The sequence below is a fragment of the Rhinatrema bivittatum genome, chromosome 3 (assembly GCF_901001135.1).
Source record: "Rhinatrema bivittatum chromosome 3, aRhiBiv1.1, whole genome shotgun sequence".
Lineage (NCBI taxonomy): Eukaryota > Metazoa > Chordata > Amphibia > Gymnophiona > Rhinatrematidae > Rhinatrema > Rhinatrema bivittatum.
The window spans coordinates 591,727,090-591,749,167 of NC_042617.1; the positions used below are offsets into that span (position 1 = coordinate 591,727,090).

A 22,078-nucleotide genomic window follows, 5' to 3' on the forward strand; every position below is an offset into this window, starting at 1 on the left:
CACTCCTTAGCATATTTCTCTTGTTATTCCTCCGTATAATGGTCTCTTCTGAAATACATATAAATGCATTATGATTTCCATATTTTTATTTAATATTGCCTCTTTTCCCTTATTATATATGTATTTCTATGTTTCTTTTCAAATGTATGTATATTTGAAGTTAAATTCCAATAATGATAAAATGAAAAAAACAGAAGAATAGTAGTTTGCAAGCGTGCGGAGTAGAGGAGTAGCCTGGTGGTTAGATCAATAGGCTGTGAATCAGGGAGGCCAGGGTTCTCATCCTCTTTCCTCCACTAAATCTTCGAGTGACCTTAGACAGCTCACTTCATCCTCCATTGCCTCAGGTACAAACTTCTGGGAAGATTTACTTAGCTGTGCTAAAAAATAAGAAAGCTTTGTACATTGTGGAAGTTAATGATTGCGCAATAAAAATGTAGGCATGAATAGGAAAATGTCCCAAAGAAGCACATCACACAATAAATTCCCACTTCTCATGTTACTGTAAGGCTTTGCATGTTTTTTTTTTTTCTTTATATAAGGCAGTTTCCGGCAGCTGCTCTTTTGAAGGTTATGTCGTTGGTGGAGAGAGGAGTTTGCTGGTGGTTAGAGGAATTGGAATACAATTACCTGAGTGCTGTATGAGAAAAAAGAAGTGTGAAGTTTGCTGGGCAGACTGGATGGGCCGATTGGTCTTCTTCTGCCGTCATTTCTATGTTTCTATGTTTCTATGTGTCTTTGTCTTTTGCCTGTCTCTTCAGTCTTTCCCTTCCACTTTGGCTTCTGTCCTTTTCTGTGTGCAAAAGAAGGGTGAGAGTTTGTCTTTTGTTTGTCTTATTTATCTGTGAGTTTGTGTTTAGAGAGGAATATCTGAAAGAGTTGTGAGGATGGCGCGTGAAAGGAGCAGGGGTGGGCGTGACAGGCGTGTGCATGGGGCGAGTGCCGATAGAAAGGAGAGAAGAAAGGCAGATCAGGATAGGAAGGAGGAGGAAAGCAGGAGTGGTAGAGGGGAGAATGATGGGAGAGAGAGGCAAGGTTGAGACTAGAGACAGGGAGGATGGGAGAGATAGGAGGCACAGGGAGGGGAAAGGCACAGACAGAAGAGTTCAGAGGGAGGAGCAAGGCAGGTTAGGACCATAGAGAGAAGAGAGAGGGTGGGGCAGTGACCAGAGCAGGAGCAGGTGGGGGGGGGGGGGGGGGGGGGAGGACTGTGAGCTGGAAATGGGAGTGGGAAGGGAAGTAGCACTACCCTTCTGGCAGTAGACAGCTGGGGAGCGTCTTCAAGCACAGAAGCTCAGCACTGAGGGAAACGACCTACTTATCCAGGATGCCCTCAGCAACTACTCCATGTTATTTAGAAGCCAGGCAGCCAAGACCTCAAAGGGTGTCATCTGGAGGAAAATTGTTGATACTGTCTACAAGATGAAGTGGCATCAGGAAGACCAGTGAGCAGGTGACCCATCGGTGGCTGAAGGCAAAAGTGGCAAGCAGGAGGAGCTACACAAGGGAGATAGGAGGAGAAGTACCATGCATTGTCCTGAGCAGTGACTGATTGAACGATTGGGACCTGACATCTTTGAGGACATTGAAGAGACCCTGGATAGAGCACAAGAGAGTGCAGGAAAGCTTGACAAATAAATACATGAATGTTAGGGATATCAGACAAGAATTTTTGCAAAGCATGATCAAATTTGGAGCTTTATATCTGAACATCTTATATAAAAATAAGAACATTTACTGTTTTACTGGACACTTATATGTCCTTTTATTATTTTTCGTAGGCCCCAACACTCAGGTCCCAGCACCTGGCAGGTACAGACTCAAGAAAATCATGCCAGCTAACCTCCAGAAGAAGTCCCTGGAACTGCGAGCCTGGTTCAGCCAGCACCTTCTGAAGAGGGAGCACAGCAGGTTTCCCTAGACTAGCTCTGCCAGTACGATGAGGCCTGGCACGTCTGGATATGTATAGATAAAGATTCAGCAGAAAACGTGTTAGAGAGGTGCACACTAACAAGGCAGGAACATACACATAGCAAGAGACTAGGAAATTAAGCACTACTCTTACCTAGCAGCCAGCCATAGCTCTGCCTCCCACCCTCAAACGGCTGAAAAACTGCAAATTCCCATTGTGTGTGGCTCTGAAGTACCTGGACTCGGCATTACAGATGCGCATTTGTGCATCTCACACACCACATGTACATTAATGGGTGAATTTTTAAAACCCAGCACGCATCAATACTGGGAGATACTCGCGTGGCTGGGCCGTGTGCATTTTCCAAACATCCAGGTTTGTAAAAAAGGGGTGGGCCGGGGAGGGCCATGGGTGCTGTCTGGGTGGGCCGGGGGCCGGCCGGGACAGCGCCGGTTCAGTGTGCTGCGGCAGTCAAAAAAGCAAACAGAATGTTGGGAATTATTAGAAAAGGAATGATGAATAAAACGGAAAATGTCATAATGCCTCTGTATCGCTCCATGGTGAGACCGCACCTTGAATACTGTGTACAATTCTGGTCGCCGCATCTCAAGAAAGATATAATTGCGATGGAGAAGGTACAGAGAAGGGCAACCAAAATGATAAGGGGAATGGAACAACTCCCCTATGAGGAAAGACTAAAGAGGTTAGGACTTTTCAGCTTGGAGAAGAGACGACTGAGGGGGGATATGATAGAGGTGTTTAAAATCATGAGAGGTCTAGAACGGGTAGATGTGAATCGGTTATTTACTCTTTCGGATAATAGACTAGGGGGCACTCCATGAAGTTAGCAAGTAGCACATTAAGACTAATCGGAGAAAGTTCTTTTTTACTCAACGCACAATTAAACTCTGGAATTTGTTGCCAGAGGATGTGGTTAGTGCAGTTACTATAGCTGTGTTTAAAAAAGGTTTGGATAAGTTCTTGGAGGAGAAGTCCATTACCTGCTATTAAGTTCACTTAGAGAATAGCCACTGCCATTAGCAATGGTAACATGGAATAGACTTAGTTTTTGGGTAATTGCCAGGTTCTTATGGCCTGGATTGGCCACTGTTGGAAACAGGATGCTGGGCTTGATGGACCCTTGGTCTGACCCAGTATGGCATTTTCTTATGTTCTTATATTCTTATTAGGGAGAGCAGGTAAGTTCCAAAATAAAAAATATTAAGGTAGAGTTAGTTGGGGTTTAAAGGTCAGGGCGGAGAGGGTAGGTAGGGTGTTAAGAAAGTTCCCTCCCAGTCCGCTCCTTTATTGAACAGGTATTGGATTTTATAATATGCGTGCGTTGCCTCTCTCATGTCATAAAATCGGCGCATCCATGTGCGCGTGCCGGGAAACACGCGCACATGGACGCCCTCGCGCCATTTTAAAATTGACCGTTAAGGGAGTGGAACACCTTATGATTGGGGTGGGATGAGGGCTGCGTGGCTGCAGTCTATAACTCTCAGAAGACGGGGGAGCTAGGCCAGCAATCCTTGCCTTCCAGTGGGAAACCCAGTGTAAGCGCGCATGTGACTGCGCATTGCTTGCAGAATCAGGTGCAAGCTGCTGGAAAAGGATGCGTGTGACAAGTCCCCCACAAGACCAGTGGCTGCTTGGAAGGATCCCCGTGCCAAGAAACGGAGGGAGCTCAGCAGTTTCACAAGACCTGGCGTGGCATGGCACCTATCAGTGACTGGATCGAGCTCTGGTTTTAGGTCTTCATATAAATCCATTCTTGCCTGAGAGCTCTTGATCGACAGCTCCTCTGGAACATTTATTTACAGATTTTTTTATAGCGTCTATAACAGCAGTTTACAGTAAATGAGATTTCAGTGCATTAATGCAACGCAGTGCAAGGACGAAAGATTCACACCTGACGAGCACTTTGTGGCCTCCAACGTGTCGATCCTGAACGTGGGCCCTGCTCCTCCACCTGTACCAGTTGCTGCTCTGCCCCCGAGGCTGGGACTTCCCTAGGTGACATCTCTGCCTCCTTTCCCTCTTAGCGCTGCCTGAACCATCCAATAGCACTATAAAGCTGCCTAACATTGTGGATCCTGGAAGCCTGACCTGGTAGTTAAGGGATTTCTTGTCGGTGTGAGCCTCTGTAAGTGGATCTGCTCTAGACTGAAAAAAATAACGCGTGAAATTGCCTGTTTTCACGCATTATTTTGTCCAAAAAACAAATAGCTAGAATTCAAAAACTGTAGCTATTTTCTGCATTGTTTTGTCTCAAAACATGTATTATTTTAACAGGAGCAGCAAAAGGTGACTCTCATTTGCATGAACTTAGCTTATTTGCATGCTCATTTGCAATAGCTTTGTATTTTCATATGATATTTCATTACTCATGTGGTAATGCCAAATATCACATGACAAGAAACAAATAAAGCACAGTAAAGACGATTTATCACATGGTAAAGCCTTATTGCACCATTATAAATCTCACTATTAGATTTTAATCTGATCTGCGGTGGCTATTCAGTCACAGAAAGCAGAATATCAGTTTTTGAGGGCCAAGGAAATTTTCAAAAGGTTGTCAATATGCACACTCTGTCGGGAAAGCGCATAAATCGATACGCACTAAAATAGGGCATTTCAGGGGGGTCTGGAAGTATATGCAGACTCAAATATTTTATAAGCAGAGTACACACCTACATGAAACATGCACATATGCTCCGTGTATTGAAACCTCGCTTGTCTTTTGTGACCTGGTGGTTGCATTGATGGTTACTGCTGGAGATTGTTGTGAGTTGCTGATGAATCATTGTCGGTGTTTGCATTTCTCTCTCGTTTTGTGTGCTGTTCACTTGTGCCCCTCTACCCTCAACACCTGCACACACACACACCAGAAAATGGTTGAGCGAGACAGGAAGATGGAAAAGGAATAAAAATGAGGATAAACCTGCACAGCCATGAATGAAATCCCATGGTGCTGCAGTCCCTTTTTGGGCAGCTTCTAATTGGGCTGGAAGCCCGAAGAAGAAGGAGGAGGATCCTGGGGGAAAATATTTGGAAAGATAGTCAAGATAATGGGAATTGAGCAGGGGGGAGGATTCCCAGAGTGCAAAACGGCGTTTGGAGATGTTGACCTGTACTGTTACGCTGGATTATTGATATGGATCAGAATGGTCATAGCAACAGAGTAAATGTCGGCAGATAAAGACCAAAATGGTTCATCCAGTCTGCCAAGCAAGTGCTGCTCTGTGCAGGCTGCTCCCAAGCCTTCTGTTAAGGGCAGTAACAGTAACAGGTCAATCCTTCTTACCAATTTAAACACAAGCTAATATCACAATGTTTATAATATTGCCTAATGCATTTGCTTAATAGCATTTCTGTCCATTTGAATCCCTGCAGCTAGTTATAATCTATTATCTGCAAATGAAAACTAAATAGATCCCATCAGAGATGTGCTTCAGCAATGAAAGAGTTAAACAGTCTTGTGTTTCTTTTTTATTCATATCTAGAACTGGCTTGAAGTCGACATTTCACTGTGCAAGGGAGGTGATAATTTTTCATTTTAATGTGTTACATTTCCTATTGGTGCTAAATGCATTTCCTCAGCTGTTCAGGCTTCCATGTACAGAAGCAGAAGCATAAAACATGGCCATGGCTAGATGATGCAACTGTGTGACACGTTAAGGCTAATAAATCACAGCAGCAAAAAAAAAAAGCAGATATCACCAGTTCATCTGTATGAAAGGCAAAGATTGACCCAAAATGTGGCTAGGAAAGAAGAATAAATGCAAAGCAATTAGGTGGTAGAGAGAGAATTTGTGCAAATACTTCCATTTCTCAAGTTTTGCAGAGACAACAATGATGCCTTGCATTAGTGTTTAGTATGTGGGCTGACAGTATGCAGTGTAAGCTTATAGATATGCAGATATATGTTTGACTCCAAGTTCTAGCACAAGACCTGGAGCAAGTCCCATAATATCCCTGAGCTTAACCTTTGTCTCTCCCCTCCCTCTCATTCTCCCTCCGTCGCTCTGATTTCTCACTTTGGAACCTCACATCAGAGATGGGTGAACGCATGCACAGCACTGCATATAACCACATTCCTTTCTTTTACTGTCCATGATAGCCAGGCCTCCATTTATGCTCAGGCTTACTAGGCAGCTACATTTTGAGGATTGCAAAATTCTTGTTTCCACCTTTCCTCAAAAGACTGCCAGCCTGCTCTGGATCTCTGAATGTGCTTTTAATTTTGGCCACCTAAATTAAGCTGATTGTTAGCCAGATCTAGCCACCTAGATTTTCAACTGCAAATCACCCTCAAGTCGGTAATCAAAGGCAATTATCCAGATAACTTTTGAGCTATCCTGATAAATGCTTACTTTTGCATATCATCAGCAGTTATTCAGATAAAATGTATTCAGATAAGTCATTATTCAGATACAAATTATCTGGATACGTGAGAGGCATTTCTGGGGTATTCATTTAACTTAAGACATGTCAAACAGCAGGATTAAAGTTATCTGGAAATGTATTCCTGGTCATTCCGGATAACTTTTACCTTAATCGGCTATATTTTTTAACTATGAATCATAAAGAGTGAGCCCAGTGCCTGGGGTGGCAGAAGGACATTGAAACGTCATCCCCCAAATACAAATACAAAGGAATTGGGTGCAGGGGATAACAAAGGTCAGCTGAATAAGGCACAAAAGAAGTCGAAGAAAAGTAGTAACCTGAAGGACAAAGGTGGAAGCACAAATGCTCGTAGTCCGGGCAACAAAATTCAAGACCTGCAAGCGCTAATGGTGGAGGCGGACTTGGACATTGTTGCTGTTATGGAAACATGGTTCATGGATTCTCACCATTGGGATACGGCCATACCAAGCTATAACATGTTAAGGAAGGACAGAAAAGGGAGAGGAGTGGCTCTTTATGTCAAAAACAATATCCAAGCAACTGAAAGGAAGATGGGGCAAAGAAGATTGAAGAACCATTATGGGCCATCCTAAAAAAAAGATGGCGGTGCATCCATTTTTAATGGAGTGGTTTACAGGCCTCCGACTCAAATGGAAGAACTATACAGAGATCTGGTTGAAGACATCCAAAAGGTGGGAAAGAAGGGAGAAGTGTTGATTGTTGGAGATTTTCATCTGCCGGATGTAGACTGGAGAATCCCTTCTACAGAATCTAACAGAAGTAGAGAGATAGTGGATGCCCTGCAAGGGGCTCTGTTCAAACAAATGGTAATGGAACCCATGAGGGAGGGAGTTATACTCGAATTAGTGCTCACTAACGGGGATAATGTCTCTAATGTCCGGGTGGGGGCCCACCTCAGTACCAGTGATCATCAAACCGTATGGTTTGAAATTGCAAATAGGATTAGAAGTCACACGAAGACCCAAATTTTGAACTTCAAAAATCCAGACTTTGTGGAAATGGGGAAGTATCTGGAGGCAGAACTTGAAAACTGGGAGAAAATGAGAGAGGTAGAACAACAGTGGTCCAAACTAAAAGGAGCAATTACTAAGGCAACTAATCTATATGTTAGAAAAGTAAACAAAAGCAAGAGAAATAAGAAACTGATCTGGTTCTCAAAGAAGGTGGCTGATAAAATAAAAGCAAAAAGAATAGCATTCAAGAAATATAAAGGATCCCAAAAAGGAGAACACAAGGAAGAATATTTGGTAGGGATGTGTATTCATTTGCGACAAAATAGGAAATAGAGACGATATTTCCTGTTCCATCGCGGTTCGGGAGGGGGACAAAACAATAAGAAAATCCACGAAATTTCGTATGGTTTTCTTATCGTTTTTGGAGAGGAGAGAAAGGGCACATTAAAAAAACCAAAACCCAAACCCACCCCAACCCTTCAAATTTAATTAATTGCAACCCCCACCCTCCTGACCCCCCAAGACTTGCCTGACACCCCCCCCCCAAGACTTGCCAAAAGTCCCTGGTGGCACAGTGGGGTCCCGGGCGCGATTTCCCCCCTCTCGGGCCATCGGCCGCCACTAATCAAAATGGCCCGATGTCCCTTTGCCCTTACCATGTGACAGGGGCTATCAGTGCCATTGGTCAGCCCCTGTCACATGATAGGAGCAAAGGATGGCCCGTGCCAATTTTTTAAGATGGTGCCGGCCATCCATTGCTCCTACCATATGACAGAGGCCAGCCAATGGCACCGATTGTCCTGTCACATGGTAAGGGCAAAGAGCCATCGGCACCATTTTAATTAGTGGCAACCAACGGCCTGAGAGGGGGAAATCACTCCCGGGATCCCCGCTGGCCCACCAGGGACTTTCGGTAAGTCTTGGGGGGGGGGGCGGGCAAGTCTTGGGGGGGTCAGGAGGGTGGGGGGTTGCAATTAATTAAATTTGAAGGGTTGGGGTGGGTTTGGGGTTTGTTTGTTTGTTTTAAATCTGAAGGGTTGGGGCGGGTTTCAGGCATCGGCCCGAACAGTGGGAAAATGAAATTTCCCATGGCAGGCCGATAACAAAAGGCCAAACCGAAAGGTTCGGCTGAATCACATCTCTAATATCTGGTGAAACTGAGGGAGATGAAGAAAGCAATCAAGAAAGTAAAAAGCCAGGAGGAAAAAAGGATTGCCAAAGAGATAAAGAGAGGGGACAAAACATTTTTCAGATACATCAGAGAAAGGAAAAAGCTCCAAAGTGGTATAGTGAAATTGAAAGGTGACATAGATCAATGTGTGGAGAGAAACAAAGAAAAGGCGGAGATATTAAACAATTACTTCAGTTCTGTATTCACTAAAGAAGACGCTGGAGAAGGACCATCGCTCATTAGCAAGACACTGGAGGAGGGTGGACCAGAAGAAACTCCGTTTACAGAAGAGAATGTATGGGAAGACCTAGGAAAACTGAAAGAGGACAAAATCATGGGGCCTGATGAGATTCATCCCTGGATACTGTGGGAGCTCAGAGATGTGTTGGTGAGTCCGCTGCAAGATCTGTTCAATAGATCCCTGGAAACGGGAGTGGTGCCGAGAGATTGGAGAAGAGCGGTGGTGGTCCCGCTTCACAAGAGTGGGAGCAGAGAGGAGGCTGGAAACTCCAGGCCGGTTATATCACCTCGGTTGTGGGAAAAGTAATGGAGACCTGCTGAAGGAAAGGAGAGTGAACTGTCTATAATTCAGTGGGTTGCTCGACCCGAGGGAGGATGGATTCACCAGGGGAAAGTCCTGTCAGACAAATATGACTGATTTTTTTTGATTGGGTGACTAAACAATTAGTTCAAGGAAGAGTGCTTGATGTGACCTACTTGGATTTCATCAAAGCTTTAGATACGGTCCCACACAGGAGGCTTATGAATAAAATGAGAAGCTTGGGAGTGAGCATAAAAGTGTTGGAGTGGATTGCAAACTGGTTGACAGATAGAAAGCAGCGTGTGATGATAAATGGAACCTACTCTGAAGAGAGAATGGTGTTACGTGGAGTGCCGCAAGGATCGGTGTTAGGACTCGTTCTGTCTGTGTCTGTGAGAGACATTGCAGAAGGGATAGCAGGTAAAGTTTGTCTATTTGCAGATGATACTAAGATCTGCAACAGAGTGGACACCCCGAAAGGAGTAGAGAGAATGAGACTTGAATTAGGGAAGCTTGAATGGTGGTTGAAGATATGGAAGCTGGGATTCAATGCCAAGAAGTGCAGAGTCATGATCTGGGGTGTGGTAATCCAAAAGAGATTTATGTGATGGGGGATGAAGGACTGCTGTGCACGGAGCAAGAGAAGGACCTTGGAGTGATAGTGTCTAGTGATCTGAAAATGGCGAAGCAATGTGACAAGGCAATAGCTACAGGCTGCATAAAGAGAGGAATAACCAGTAAGAAAAAGGAGGTGATAATCTACTTGTACAGGTCCTTGGTGAGGCCTCACCTGGAGTACTGTGTTCAGTTCTGGAGACCGTATCTGCAAAGGGACAGAGACAGGTTAGAGGCGGTCCAGAGAAGGGCGACCAAAATGGTGGGAGATCTCCATCAAATGACTTATGAGGAGAGGCTGAAGGACCTAAATATGTACACCCTGGAGGAGAGGAGGTGCAGGGGAGATATGATACAGACCTTCAGATACCTGAAAGGATTTAATGATGCACAATCAACAATAAACCTTCTCCCTATGAAAGAAATTAGTAGAACCAGGGATCACAAAATGAAACTCCAGGGAGGAAGACTCAGAACCAACATCAGGAAATATTTCTTCAGGGAGAGGATGGTGGATGCCTGGAATGCCCTTCTGGAGGAAGTGGTGAAGACAAAAACAGTGAAAGATTTCAAAGGTGCATGGGATAAACACTGTGGATGCCTAAGGACTAAAGGATGGAAAAGGAGAAGGAAGTGCATGGGGGTAACTTGCTGTGTGGTGGTTTCTACCCTTAATCAATGTCTTCATGCTGTTGATACAACTCCAATATTGCTCTCTGCTCCAATATTACTCTTTGCTTTAATGATAGGGTAAAAAAAAAAAGGGAAATCAGACTCAGACAGCAACCAACAAGGACACTGAATTTTACGGTCTGGGAAAACAAACAAGCATGGGGGTAACTTGCTGATGCGACTGTTACTACCCTTAACCAATAAGCCTGAAACTTTTGATGCTACCACAAGCTTGCTGGGCAGACTGGATGGAGCGTTTGGTCCTTTTCTGCTGTCATTTCTCTGTTTCTATGTTTCTATAAATAGAAAATGTGGCATTTTCAGCCACTTATCTGTCTAGATTATCACTGATTAAGTGCTACTAATTTGAAAAAATATATATGATCGTGGGCCTACAGGAGGCGCCCTTAGGGCACATTTTAGCTTCGTTCGGGTTATCCTAGTTTATATATGCTTATGATATTCAGTTTGTGTTCCCATGTGAACCTGATGGTAGTCCTCCACTGATTTACCTCAAAACGTATTTTAATGAGTCATTAGATGTGCGAGAATCAGCTGATTCTAAACTTACAAAAATCTGATTTATTGTTTCTTGGGCATAAGAACATAAGAACATAAGAACATAAGAAAATGCCATACTGGGTCAGACCAAGGGTCCATCAAGCCCAGCATCCTGTTTCCAACAGTGGCCAATCCAGGCCATAAGAACCTGGCAAGTACCCAAAAACTAAGTCTATTCCATGTAACCATTGCTAATGGCAGTGGCTATTCTCTAAGTGAACTTAATAGCAGGTAATGGACTTCTCCTCCAAGAACTTAACCAATCCTTTTTTAAACCCAGCTATACTAACTGCACTAACCACATCCTCTGGCAACAAATTCCAGAGTTTAATTGTGCGTTGAGTAAAAAGGAACTTTCTCCGATTAGTTTTAAATGTGCCACATGCTAACTTCATGGAGTGCCCCCTAGTCTTTCTACTATCCGAAAGAGTAAATAACCTATTCACATCTACCCGTTCTAGACCTCTCATGATTTTAAACACCTCTATCATATCCCCCCTCAGTCGTCTCTTCTCCAAGCTGAAAAGTCCTAACCTCTTTAGTCTTTCCTCATAGGGGAGTTGTTCCATTCCCCTTATCATTTTGGTTGCCCTTCTCTGTACCTTCTCTATCGCAATTATATCTTTTTTGAGATGCGGCGACCAGAATTGTACACAGTATTCAAGGTGTGGTCTCACCATGGAGCGATACAGAGGCATTATAACATTTTCCGTTTTATTCACCATTCCCTTTCTAATAATTCCCAACATTCTGTTTGCTTTTTTGACTGCCGCAGCACACTGAACCGACGATTTCAATGTGTTATCCACTATGACGCCTAGATCTCTTTCTTGGGTTGTAGCATCTAATATGGAACCCAACATTGTGTAATTATAGCATGGGTTATTTTTCCCTATATGCATCACCTTGCACTTATCCACATTAAATTTCATCTGCCATTTGGATGCCCAATTTTCCAGTCTCACAAGGTCTTCCTGCAATTTATCACAATCTGCTTGTGATTTAACTACTCTGAACAATTTTGTGTCATCTGCAAATTTGATTATCTCACTCGTTGTATTTCTTTCCAGATCATTTATAAATATATTGAAAAGTAAGGGTCCCAATACAGATCCCTGAGGCACTCCACTGCCCACTCCCTTCCACTGAGAAAATTGCCCATTTAATCCTACTCTCTGTTTCCTGTCTTTTAACCAGTTTGCAATCCACGAAAGGACATCGCCTCCTATCCCATGACTTTTTACTTTTCCTAGAAGCCTCTCATGAGGCTTCTAGGAAAACTTGCCATGTTTCCAAGTGAATTGCCTACTGAGAACACTGGGGTAGATTTTAAAAGAAGCGCGCGCGGCCTATATGTGCGCACGCTAGCCGGTGCATGCACATATAGGCCTGATTTTATAAAGTGCGCGTGCAGCCCATATTGGAATGATTGCTTTTATTCCACTGGAAGATTTTAGGGATGATATTGCAGGCAATGGAGGTAACTAGGATAACCCTATCGAAGCTAAAATGTGCCCTAAGGGCTACAGAAACAAACTGAATCAAATCGAGGTTAATGAGAATCTTCGAGGGACCACAGATATCAGTGTCATTCATTTCAAACTTTTATCTGTTTAACAAAAATATGAAATAAACCTTGCTAAAACGAAGACTGTAGTCCAAAATTATGAGGTCAAGAAATTAAAATGTCATGAGACACCATATCAAAGATTGATGAAATATCCAGTTGAATCAGTAGAGTCACTGATCCCTTATCTAGTGTAGTTAAGGCTGGTAAGACGGTCTCTGCACATACGTTTTGCAAAATCTAAACTGTCTAGGGCAGGGCTTCCCAAACCTGTCCTGAGGATCCCACCGCCCGTCAGGTTTTCAAGATGTCCACAATGAATATGCATGAGATAAATTTGCATATACGGAGTCTCCATGGTATGCAAACTCAGTATATACAAATTTATCTCCTGCATATTCATTGTGGACATCTTAAATACCTGACTGGCTGTGGGATCCTCAGGACAGGTTTGGTAAACCACCAGCTGTTGGAGCACCCACTTTTTAATCAATTTCCATAATGAGCGCAAGCTAGAAATGAGTCCATAATTTGACATCACCGCACCTGGAAGTGAGAAACCTTTTTGAACTCGATGCAACACAGCTCTTTTCAGTACCTTTGGCAAATATTCTTCCTCTAATGAAACCTGCGGGGGTTTCATTAGATTTAGCTATCGCACGCAAAAAGGGACTTTTCACGTGCGATAGCTAAATCGGGGCGGAGTCCGCACCGGAAGGGGAGGAGTTGGGGCGGCATCAGGGTGGATGCCGCGGAAACTTCGCTGACGGCGAAACGTAAGACTCCTTATTACCATTAGTATCGCGCCCAGTAGCACCATCTTTCACGGTGGCGCTATTGGGTGCGAAAGCCGGCAGCGATAACACCACGGTGGTGCAATCACTGTCGGCGTTCACAGGCCCACCCTCCCACTTCTCACCCCCACCCCGCCGTTACTGCCGGATTCTCTAAGGTCCGCGACCTTAGAAAATCCAGGCCTTAGTTAGATTAAGTAATGGCTCACACACTATTTCTTGAGATCCTCGAATCAAGCATAACGGAAATGCATCAAGTATGCAATTAGTAATATTTTCTTGGGCATCAATTTTGGCAAATCATGGCTTCTGCATCAAAGAAAACTGTGCCCAGGTGGCCACATCACCTACCTCCTCTTCTTCTTTTGTCACACTATTACTAGCCTGGAGTTTATCTGTCTTTTCCATAAAATAATCTGCAAATGCATCACTAATTATTAAAGGCAAGTCAGAAGGACTGGATGTGTTTAGTCAGACTCGTATTTCTTTTTTTATGTATTTATTTGGGTTTATTAGCTGTCTTTTTTAATAGAGTACATGAGAATAGCAGCAGATGAGCAAAAGGCCATTTGAAGCGTTACAACAGATAATGTAAACAAGTTAAAGAAAACAAAAACGGAAGCTGATGCGATGTAGTGAATTCTTTATTAATACAATGTGTGGTAACCAGTAAAGCGTTTCGCTCTTGTGTGAGACAGTGGCTTGTAGAAGCATTTATTAAGCTAAATGTTTTCCCTTCTGCAAGCAATTTATAGGGATGTGCAGAGGAAAAATATTTAGTTCCATCCATTCATTTGTTTTGTGGCCACCTAAAGTTGTTTCAATAGTTTCAAGATAAAAAAAATATATATTTGTTTATTTGTTCATTTGTTTGCCATTAAAGTCAATGGGGGAGGCACTGTAGCCTATTTTGGGCTCCAGAATTGGGGTTTTTATCATGACTTCTAGTGGAACATGTGAGAAGACTTTATCAGAAGGGGGAAAGACTCCAAGGAACCGAGACTGTGACAAAGTGGCAACAAAACTGGCATGAATAGCCTGAGTCATCGTAAAGGGCTAGTACCAGCAATGAAAGAAATATTCCAAGGCATCATCAGAGCAGCAAAGCAGCAGCAAGAATGGGAAGAACACACCAAGTTTTCAGCAAACAGTGGCATAAACCCTCGAAGGCAGCTCCAAGAGTGGCATCAACATTCTAAGGCACCATGAATAGGCAATGAAGAAGAGAAGGTGGTTAGAAAAATCCAAAGCAGCACAAAGAGCTGAATCAACTCATCAAAGCACCATAAGATGTACAAAGTAGGGGTGAGAAGAGTCCCCTCTGCCGAGTATCCCGGGACTGCAACCTCTGGATCACCTCACCACATCAAACTGTGCAATAAAAGATCTAATTCTGGGTTTGTGCGTCCTGAGTCTAGCCCAGTACTGTGGCTCCCCTCCCCGTGGGCGTGGTCATCTGCCACAGTACCCAGAATCCACCCAAACACCGCTTAACCATAGCAATCTGACAAGTGGCAAGGTCTTCTACAGGAAGAGAGACAGCCTTACCCCTTGTCCTTCACCTTCAGCTCAGCATTGCAGCCACACCCAGTAATTTATATCTTGAGCATCTTGCTCTCACTCTGCACGTTACTGTATCGGCCCACGTGTTAGGAAATAGGAGGTGGTGTGGGAGATTGAAAGTGGTGTATATAAAACCAAGTCACCATGCTCCTATGTGGAGTTTTTAGTTATCCCTTGAAGGGGCAGCAAGTCATTATGCTGTTCCCGGTTTGTTTATTTTACTCAAGGAAGGACTCATGGGCCTCTAGGGCTGAGGCTTGGTAAAAGGAAAGTATTAACCTTAAGATGACCTATTGGAGACTTTTTGTTTTGAAAAGGATCTTGTTCTACTCTTTATTTCCTTCTTTTTGGTTTCCCTTTTTAAGTCTTGCCTGAACACTCCTCTAGGGGCTCAATGTGTGCCATTCACAGAAGTGGTGTTTCTCATCAGTGGACTACATCTAGTTCTGGAGGGGGCATGGGTTTTCATCCGCTTCTGTAGGAAGGAGTAAAGGCGAGAGACGGAAAGTTTGTGGATCCACAGGAGAAAAGGAGTAAACCAGATACCCAGCAGGAGAAAAGAGAAGAACAACAGAAGAGATAGGAGACGTTAGAATTTGTGGAATATGATCCCATGGACTACAAAATCCATTCCCTATCAATAGGGAGGGAGCTTTCTAATTGCCCAAATTGATTGGAAAGGAAGATAAATGTCACTGACTAATTCAACTTGGAAGTTATTCATCAATACAAATTGATTGAAGGAGGAATGGTCACCAACTTATTCAAGAACAAAATGTGTAACATCATATTTTGAAATAACAATAGCTGTAAAGAACTTGTTTCTATTAAATACTAAATTTATCAGTATAAGTTTTGTTGGAAAACACCTAATGTTTCCAGCATGATTACTGATGCTTTGATGGCTTATCAGTTCTGTTTACAATGCAGTTTAATTTAGTGTTTGACTTGAAGCAATGCACAGGGCCTAGAGGATTATTCCTTCTCCTGGTCAGGGAATAACGGGCACTCAGATGAATTAACAACATGCAAAGGTGTAACTGTAAGAGACTGTGTTTGAGGTGTGGGTCCTGGGACATCATCCAGGTTTACCTGCCCAAAGGTTATATTTGCATTGCTTGCAATAGTAATATTGCGTGTTTATTTTATTTTATGTTATTTTTATTTTCTGCTCAACATCTCCATCCCTGGGAGAATCTTCATATATGTGAACGTTACACATGCTCATTCTAGATCACACAGTTATTGAGTTATCTGCCCTCTCCCATAGGTGGGACATATTGACAAGTTCTCCCTTAGACCTCCCTATTAAAAACATCTCAATAATATTTAAATGAATGATATTGGGTTATGCTTTCAAAATGGAGCAAAACAAATATGCAAATAATTTATCAGACTTATTTGCACACATCGGAGTAGATTTTAAAAGGTGCGCACACATGGAGGCGCCGGCGCGCGCATGTTATAAAATCTGTGGGCCGCACGCACAAGCGCGCCGGATTTTGTAATCCACGCGTGCATCGGCAGGCAGAACGCACAGGGGGGCCTAATTTTATAAAAGTACGCGTGGCGACGAGATCAGGCCTCTCCCAGTTCCCTCCCAGTCCACTCCAATTAAGGAGCGGACAGGGAGGGAACTTCCCCACCCCCCTACCCATACTGCCTCCCTCTTCCCCTCTCCTGTCCTCTCCTCTCCTCCCCATCGCCTAAACCCTGTCTCCTACCTTTCTTTTTTTTTTGTTTTGTTGTTTACTGCTCCGTTGGAGAAGAAGCAACTTGCAAATGGCCACTGTGCTGGCCGCCCCCAGCCCCGCCCCTCCTCGCCCCCCCCCCCTGGACTGCCCTTTTCTCTGGGCCCCTGCACATCTGCGCATAATGCGCGTGGCCGGGATTATGTGCGAGGCCGGGATTATGTGCGTGGCCAGACCCTTTGAAAATGTGCGCAGCAGGCACAGGGACCAGTAACACGCGTAACTCCTGGGATTTATGTGCACCGGGCATTTCATATCTGCCCGATATTTTGTTGAATGTACATTTTTATTGTCTGAATTGCACATTAAACAAAAATCTGGAACAATGATGAGATTGCTGCTATTGTTGGAGAATTGATTTTCCTTCCCTCTGTAAAGAGAGCCCATTGTGGTTTTTTCTACCACCCAAGATAATTATTTTAAAATATTACTCTTTGATTTGAAAAGAAAATATATTTTGGAGATCACCAGGCCATCAGCTGTTGGCACCAAGGAAAGATTTGAATTCGGGACAGGTAAGTCCATTGCTTGAATAATAACGCTATTATGTATTCAAGTTCAACATTCAGGGGTAGATTTTAATACCTAACCACATGCGTCCATGTGCGGGAGCTACCGGCGCGCACACATCAGCGCCCTATTTTATAACATGCGTGCGCAGGTGCTCGCATGTTATAAAATCGGAGGTCGGCGCGCACAAGGGGGTGTACAATTGCGCAACTTTCGCGCACCGACGCCCGCGGCCTTCCCCCGTTCCCAACCACCTACCCTAACCTCCCTTCCCCTAAGCAGCCCACCCCCTATCCCTAATCTAGAACCTCCCAAAATAATTGTTTTACCTGCCGCGCTTGCCTAGGGGCAGGTGCAGGTTGCGCGCGCCATAACCCGGCCGGCACACGATCCTCTGATACAGTGGCAAATGGCTGCTGTGCCGAAGGCCTCTTGCTCCACCCCAGCCCCCCGGACTGTCCCACCCTGCCCTCTCCCCGTCCCCTCTCCGCCCCTTTCCCAAAGCCCCAGGACTTAGAGGCGTCCTGGGGCTTTATGCGCGTCGCCAGGCCTTTCTAAAATAGGCCCGGTGCGTGTAACCCCACCTACGCCCATAAATCCAATGGATCTACCCGCGTAGGCTTTTTAAAATCCGGCCCTAAGGGAATCATTTTGTAACAGCCCTCATAAAGTTATCGCAAAGAAACTTGTAAGTTAAACCAATTTTCACAGAAAACTCATAGCGGTAACTTTCAAAGTGACACACGTGTGCTCGTTTGCTGGCATGTGCACATGTGCGTGCCGATTTTATAAAATGCACGCGTTTATGTGTGAATGTTGTAAAATCAGCTACCCGCGGCTACACGTGTGCATGATTTTATACTGACGTGTGCATGTGCGTGCGAATGCCATCTTGAGCGTGTAGCAGCACGTAACTGAGTTCAGGGTGCTGTCCCAGCCCGCCCACGCCCCGCACAGACCATGCCCACGCCCCGCCCCTTTTTCGCCAAACCTTTTTTATTTGCGTGCCGGGAGATACACGCATGGCCACGGGTCTTTTAAAATCTGCGTGGCCCGCGTGCATCCGAGTTACACGTGGATCTCCCAGGTTTGCCGTGGCCTGCATGCATCCGAGTTACACGTGGATCTCCCAGGTTTGCCGTGGCCTGCATGCATCCGAGTTACACGTGGATCTCCCAGGTTTGCCGTGGCCCGTGTGCATCCGAGTTACACGTGGATCTCCCAGGTTTGCCGTGGCCTGCATGCATCCGAGTTACACGTGGATCTCCCAGGTTTGCCGCATGCAAGCCTTTTAAAATCTACCTCTATGCATGTAAGTTCGCTTTTAAAATTATCCCACCAGTTTAACCCCACTTAAATATGCCCACTGTTGTGTGCACAGAAATGTTCAAGGTTATTTAGGTGCAGAGTTTTGAAAATGTAAAAAGATGTGCATAAGTAACGCCCCCCCCCCCCCCCCCAGCTCACCCAGCTCATCCCTAGGATTGCCCCTACTTACTGAGGGTAAAATGTGTGTGCGCTGCTGCTGCCTGCAGGCAAACTCATGGGCAGACAGGATGTCAGGCAGGCAACTCTCTGACAGGCCATTCCCACATGTAACACATGTAACACATGTAAAACGCCTTATTTTATGATTTGGTTTCTCAAAGAGACTATACAATTTTCTCAATGTTATCTTTTGAACCTGTTTTCCATGTTTTCCAAGTTCTATAACCTTGTTATATGTACCGCCTCTTGGCGTAATTTTTATGTTTCAGTGTAAACCGATGTGATCTGTATTTTAATACAGGAACACCGGTATATAAAAATCTAAAAATAAATAAATAAATAAATGTAAACCCCCCCCCCTGAAATTCCTTTTGAAAATCACCCTTCCTATGAACAAATCAGACTTTAGCTGAAGGCTCTTCCATCGTCTTCCTGCGACATCTTTCTCACAATGGGACCAGACCGAAACTAAAGACTAAGGCTCAGCTCACCCAAACTGAAGCCAGAAAGAAGGCTGAAGCAAACAGTTATCTATCCAGGCAGGCGAGTAAAATGAATCGCTATTCAGTGCCATAGCAGTGGCTGGGGGCAAACCTGGGTGCATAACGGAGCTTTTCAAACCCGGCCTGATCTGAGCCGCAGGAGGCATTCGCTGCCTCTTTTTCCCTAGGCAGGAGCCGGATTATTCCTTTACAAAGCTGCTGTGCGGATGCTGGTCCCCTATAGAAACAAGGAGCAGGGAGAAGCAAAGGGAAACTGCTACAAACAAAGGCAACCAGCTAGAGGATGAAAGAATATGTGGGAATATGGTGGGAAAATATAAGATATAGAGAAAAAAATATATATATAGAAACATTTAATAAAAAAAATAGAGTAAAAACAAAAATATAAAATGCATTGTACATAAAAACAAATATTAATCAGACATACTGAAACAAAAACTTTAAAAACCCACAACATATGCCCCATGAAAATACGAAGCCTGGCATGGCCATGTTTCAGCTAATGCCTGCATCAGGGGCTGGGCAATAATTCTGGATACCCACATGTAATATAAAACAGGTATCTAGCTTGTTGATAGACCTTTCACACTATTTTTGTCTAAAAGGGGATCATTATTACTGTTTATGGGGTTGTGCTGATGGACACGGTACCATAGGGACTTCATTCATTGTTTCTTTGTTTTCTGCTGCTCTTTCCTAAACGTAAATAAGAATTATGGTCCAGCCTCTAATAGTGGCATTATCTAAATCAGGGTCGTGCCAGGCTTTGTATTTTAGCCTGGTATATGTTATGGGTTTTATAAGTTTGTATTTTATTATTTCTGTTTAATATTGGTTTTATGCAAAATACATTTGCTTTTATTCTATTTATTTTTAATTTAATGTTCCTATATATTTAATGTATACCTTATTACATATTTTTCTACCATATTCATATTCTTCTCTTGCTGTTGTACTGCTCCTCTCACTCCCCTATAGAAAACACAAGAAATAGCATCTGAATATTCCACAGAAACATAGAAATGACGGCAGAAAAAGACCAAATGGCCCATCCAGTCTGCCCAGCAGGCTCCCACACTTATTTTCCCACACAGACCTGATTTTATAACATGAATGCGCTCTGCCGCACGTATGTTATAAAATCAGGGCTCGGTGTGCGCACTGAACCCGATGGGAGCCCCGATGGCTTTCCCCATTCTCCGAAATCGGAGTGGCCTCGGAGGGAACTTTTTTTTGGATCCCCCCACCTTTCCCTTCCTTTCCCTATCTAACCCACCCTCTGGCCCTACCTAAATCCCCCCCTATCTTATTTGATGGAGTTACGCCTGCCTCTGGCAGGCGTAACTTGCGCGCGCTGGTCAGCTGCCAGCGCGCAAACCTCCGGCATGGCCGCTGTGCCGGAGGTCTTAGGAACGCCCCCAGCCCCACCTCCGGACCGCCAGCATGCCCCGGCCTTGCCACGCCCCCGGCCCCGCCCCTGATCCACCCATTTTCTAAAGCCCCGGAACATATGCGCATCCCGGGGCTTGCACTCGCCGCCGAGCCTATGCAAAATAGGCTCGGCGCACACAGGGGCAGATTTTCTCGGGTTACGCGTGTATCTTAGGCACATAGCCTTTGAAAGTCTGCCCCTAAGGGTAGTAATCAGCAGGTAGTGCCCTCCATTTCCGCAAGCCACCCCCATGCCTCTTCTCTTCATTCCCATCCTCTAGACTTTATGGATCCACAGTGTTTATCCCACGCCCCTTTCAAATCCTTCACAGTTTTAGTCTTCACCACGTCCTCCGGAAGGGCATTCCAGGCATCCACCACCCTCTCCGTGAAGAAATACTTCCTGACATTGGTTCTGTGTCTTCCTCACTGGAGTTTCAAATCGTGACCCCTAGTTCTACTGATTTTTTTTCAATGGAAAAGGTTTGTTGTTTGTTGTTGTTCCCTTTTATGGAGAACCCAATATTCGGCTGCCCCCTGGAGTCCAAAAACCTTGGGGGTTAATCATCCCCTAAAGCATTTATCATATTTAATGCTATACTGCAATGTATTTCTGTTTCATGCAGAATACAAAAATCCTCTTACCCTCTGCCGTGCAGCCTGAGATGTGCAGGAGAATTTGATCTGATTTATTGGTTTACATTCTGCTTTTCCAGGGAATTCCATGAATAGCTCTTCACAAGCCCAGGGCGACTTATCTCTGGCTGTGCTGAAGGTCTCAAGTTCAGTTCAGACCTCCCAGCCTGCAGAACCGAGGCTGCTACTGACGCAGTAACGGGGGAAGCTTTGGACAGTGGTGACAGCTGGCAGGCTCCTTCCCTTCCTGGGGATAACAGAGGGACAATTTATTTATTTTCAGGTATTGAGGGTACATAAGAACATAAGAACTTGCCATACTGGGTCAGACCAATGGTCCATCAAGCCCAGCATCCTGTTTCCAACAGAGGCCAATCCAGGCCATAAGAACCTGGCAAGTACCCAAAAACTAAGTCTATTCCATGTAACCATTGCTAATGGCAGTGGCTATTCTCTAAGTGAACTTAATAGCAGGTAATGGACTTCTCCTCCAAGAACTTAGCCAATCCTTTTTTAAACACAGCTATACTAACTGCACTAACCACATCCTCTGGCAACAAATTCCAGAGTTTAATTGTGCGTTGAGTGAAAAAGAACTTTCTCCGATTAGTTTTAAATGTGCCCCATGCTAACTTCATGGAGTGCCCCCTAGTCTTTCTATTATCCAAAAGAGTAAATAACCGATTCACATCTACCCGTTCTAGACCTCTCATGATTTTAAACACCTCTATCATATCCCCCCTCAGTCGTCTCTTCTCCAAGCTGAAAAGTCCTAACCTCTTTAGCCTTTCCTAATAGGGGAGCTGTTCCATTCCCTTTATCATTTTGGTTGCCCTTCTCTGTGCCTTCTCCATCCCAATTATATCTTTTTTGAGATGCGGCGACCAGAATTGTACACAGTATTCAAGGTGTGGTCTCACCATGGAGCGATACAGAGGCATTATGACATTTTCTGTTTTATTCACCATTCCCTTTCTAG

The 22,078-nt window shown here is 44.4% G+C and overlaps 1 long non-coding RNA gene across 1 annotated transcript; it reads right to left on the reverse strand.

Moving 5' to 3' along the window:
- Window positions 1-207: 207 nt before the first annotated feature.
- On the reverse strand, window positions 208-21,341 carry LOC115088439. Its single transcript, XR_003855777.1, has 3 exons — window positions 21,109-21,341; window positions 9,799-9,831; window positions 208-793 (listed from the first exon to the last, which is right to left on the reverse strand). It is a non-coding gene; the product is annotated as an uncharacterized LOC115088439 (long non-coding RNA).
- Between the last annotated feature and the right edge of the window lie 737 nt (window positions 21,342-22,078).